The following is a 3,958-nucleotide window of genomic DNA, read 5'->3' as shown; positions in this document are numbered from 1 at the left end:
GGCAACGTACAGTCGCGGACAGAATAAGATGGACCACGGGATCTCCGAAAACGTTCAATCCCCGAGCAGCCTGTAGCAGTAACCAGTAAAACTGCCCACGACAGCGCTGTTAGCATATTCTAGTCGAGGTCGAAAATGCAAATACCAGATTGCGTTGTGAGGTTGCGGAGATATTCAGCTTTTTCTTAGATTTCATGGTCCGTAATATTCTGTCCGCGACTGTACATGCTTCGTGGTGATCTTCTTGGCGTTTAAAGAAAGCCCTCGTAGTATGATATAAAACCACGTGACTGCGTTCATGCGCTATCGCATTGCAGCGCTCTTCATACGTGCTTCGAGGCAATCGCTTTTCAGTTACGTCGGCGCTTCCTCTCCGTGCGCCACCGTCCGAGATGCTGACTCATTGTGAAGCCGATGGCCAGAGCCGGGCCCGCTCACTTCGCCGGGGTGAGCGCGAATGGTTATTTCGCACGAACCGCAATTGAGAGCGCAAGGGCGACAGCGCATGAGCGCAGTCACGTGGTCTTATTTCGCATTTCGCTGGCTTTCTTTAAACGCCGAAAAAAAAGTAGCCACGCAGCACGTATGCCTTGCCACAAAAAAAAAAAAAGAAAACTGGATCGGTCGTTTCTGAATCCCCCTCCTCTGCAACGTAACGAAACGCATTTGGCCCAAACGCGAATATTCAAAAGTTTTCATATTCGATCTTAGTTAATTGCCTAATTAAGTGGATTATAAAGAAATACTCTAAGCAGCGCCACATGACAGCAAACCACACGTCCTTGGTTTCATTCAGCTACAGGTGACCATTTCTTTTTTTTTTTTTCGTAATCCTTAGTTCAAGTTACGTGACACACACTGCATCCGCCAATCCGCTCGTTTCTCCGCGGTTGCATAGTGCATTGCGCGCGTACGCCTATAGCACGCGTAGCGTCGACGCACAGGTGCGACGTAAAATTGCGTAAAAGCGGTCGCATTGTGGCGACAGTAACAGCTTTGAGTGCGATCGACGGCGGTCAGACTAACGTGGATACAGAGTGCCTATTGTTACGGTATCCTATCTCGCTTTCCTCGCAGATCGCAGGAAGCCTGGCCGCAGCGGCGTGTTACGTCCCCCCTTTCTTTAAACCCGGACTCCACGTAGCTACACGTGTATGGGCTATAAAAAAATAACGCGTTCTAACTTGTTTAGTAATAAGGCGAGAGGTCAGCCCTGTCGTGAGCGCGCGGCTTCAAAATCCCACGACGTGAAAACGGCGCAAATGAAACGAGCAGAAAGTATAAAGTGGAACAATAAAGGCTTGGAAATTGAGAGCAGCGGAACGGGTGGCTTATAGCATCCAAGGTATCAGGCTGAATAGAAGGATTAGGTCCGCAAATGGTAGGAGTATTGTAGGCTGTTGTTTACATGCTTATCGGCAGATAGTGAGCTTAATTTTTATTTTTTTGTAGATATTCGTTTCCTTTTCTTTTTCAGGCATGTGTTTTATTGTTTGCGTCCCTATCAGCACCCTTCATAGATGCTAGCGAAATGAGGGTGCTAGCACACGCCACTATAAGCCCGTGCGACGAATGGCGGGCGTACGGGACGGCATGCTGTAAAAAGGCACTGCAGCGCTATTATGTCCTAAACTGTCTGCTCTCACACTCATATACTGAACTCTGCTGCCGCAAATTATCCCGTGTTCCTCATGGCATCGAGAATGCTTGTCATTGTCACTGCGCTTGCGATAGCTGAGCACAATTGCAGAGTGTTTTCCTCGAGTTGTCGGTCCTAAGTTAACCTTCATGTGTGTTGTTCTCTAATTTTCCGCCCTACAGGTGTATTCCGCTATCTTACCTTTTCAGTGATGTACCAGACGGCCCAGCTATCTACCCTTCCAAAGCTGTCTCCCTGTAAGAGACCCGGTTTGATCACTGCAGTGATATCAGTTGAAAAGAAACGCACATAGAAACGCGAGAGCGCCTTATCGCGACACGGCCCACAGTTAGGAGACATTGCGGAATAATAATAATATATGGGGTTTTACGTGCCAAAACCACTTTCTGATTATGAGGCACGCCGTAGTGGATGACTCCGGAAATTTCGACCACCTGGGGTTCTTTGACGTGCAGCTAAATCTAAGTACACGGGTGTTTTCGCATTTCGCCCCCATCGAAATGCGGCCGCCGTGGCCGGGATTCGATCCCGCGACCTCGTGCTCAGCAGCCCAACAGCATAGCCACTGAGCAACCACGGCGGGTGTACATTGCGAAATGCTGAACCGGTCGCTGTCCCCGCTCGCGTGCAGCTTCAGCGCGACGCGCACGCGCAAGAGCGTTTGTGCCGAGCGGGGGTGTAGCTCAGTGGTAGAGCGTTCGCTTTGCATGTGAAAGGCCCCGGGTTCGATCCCCGGCACCTCCATACGAATTTTTTTAAATTTCTTTTCAGTAAATTTTTATTTAAGAGTAGCATGTGTGTTCAGGAGAGCACGTTGTTGGGCGAGTCGGTCGTACATACTTAAAGAAGGGAATTGCGCTAAAAAAAGACACGGACGAGTATAAGGACATGGACAGGCGCAAACTCGCGACTGATTTTATTCGGAAAGAACATAACTATATATATACCTAGATTCTTATTCAATCATTGCCTAAGCGCACATGCCAAGAACATTTCCTCTTTCTTATACAAATTGATACTAGAATCGCTTACGCATTCATCACCTGACTTATCAATGTAAAAAGCCTCTGCGAGTTCACGTGCTACCTGGTAACGGTTCTTTCTGAATAAAATCAGTCGCGAGTTTGCGCCCGTCCATGTCCTTACTCGTCCGTGTCTTTTTTAGCGCAATTCCCTTCTTTAAGCATGTGTGTGTGTGTGTGTGTCGTTTAGAGGTGGCAGTCTATGTATGTATCTCTCTGAGTGTTAAAGAAATAACACGGAGAGGCGCCAAGTCACTTCAGACAGGTAAAGCATCCTTTCAAAAAATTCTAATTTTCGTTTATTCATATCTTAATCACGAGAAGAGAAAATGAAAGCAACAATCTTTCTTTTTCTTTTTTTTTTCAAATTTCGCGTCTAAAGTGCAGCGCCAGTACGTCCGTGTGAGGTCCCTGATAACAAGGTATTTTCTCGTATTTGGGGCGCATTGGCTCAGTAAAAGGTTCCCCAAAGTCGGCAAGTTCAGTTTTTCGGCTCCTTAAGAACACAAGGTAGTTACACCTCTGCCTTTCAGTCACGCCCTAATAGAGGCCACCGACATCTATGACGTCACGGATGGCTGGTGCGGGAATGGCGACGTCGCCATCTGTATTTAGTTTTTTGCGCATTTTTCCAGTTTATGAAGCCTCGCTTTCATGGAACGGTCGAGTTGTTTCGGTGATGTAGATGCAAAAGCAACAAGCGCAGTCTCACTTTTTCTTTTTCCTTTTAGCGTCCCGTGAACGTCTGCGTAGGCTTTTGAAATTTTTGCGTCTGTTTAACTACATGAAACCGTCCTACACCCGCTCCGTTTTAGACAGTAGTACGTTGTGAATGAAAGGAGGAGTAATGTAATTACTCCTTGGAAAACACGTGCGTACGCCGGTGACGCTCTCCGCGTCGTCTAGGCGAAGGGGAAGCGTGCGGACGGACGTGCATGCCTGCGGGGGGTGTAGCTCAGTGGTAGAGCGTTCGCTTTGCATGTGAAAGGCCCCGGGTTCGATCCCCGGCACCTCCAAGTTTTTGTTTCGTCAGTTCTTCCTTTTTTTTTACGTTACGTTGTGTTTGGAAATCCATGTTCTTCATTCAAATGTAATTATAATTTTCGCTCATCGCTGTCCGTCGTCCGGTATGTCTACAGAGGCGCTGCTTGTAAGCTTGCCGATCCCAGCGGTGACGTAGAAAGTTTGATTCTGGGAATTCTTTGTGCGTGTTTCTTTTTTTCTCTCTCTCAGAAAGATAGGTAGGACATCAGGCAAAATAAGAACAAGAGCTTGG

General features: G+C 47.5%; 2 non-coding genes across 2 annotated transcripts; both read left to right on the top strand.

The window, feature by feature from the left end:
- The first annotated feature begins 2,332 nt into the window (after positions 1–2,332).
- On the top strand, positions 2,333–2,404 carry TRNAA-UGC (transfer RNA alanine (anticodon UGC)). Its single transcript has one exon. It is a non-coding gene; the product is annotated as a tRNA-Ala (tRNA).
- Positions 2,405–3,626: 1,222 nt separating this feature from the next.
- Positions 3,627–3,698, top strand: TRNAA-UGC (transfer RNA alanine (anticodon UGC)). Its single transcript has one exon. It is a non-coding gene; the product is annotated as a tRNA-Ala (tRNA).
- The last annotated feature ends 260 nt before the right edge of the window (positions 3,699–3,958 follow it).

Source organism: Dermacentor albipictus, chromosome 9 (assembly GCF_038994185.2).
Source record: "Dermacentor albipictus isolate Rhodes 1998 colony chromosome 9, USDA_Dalb.pri_finalv2, whole genome shotgun sequence".
NCBI classification, from domain to species: Eukaryota; Metazoa; Arthropoda; class Arachnida; order Ixodida; family Ixodidae; genus Dermacentor; species Dermacentor albipictus.
The sequence above is the reverse complement of the archived record's forward strand: the minus strand, read 5'-3'. Positions and strand labels throughout refer to the sequence as shown.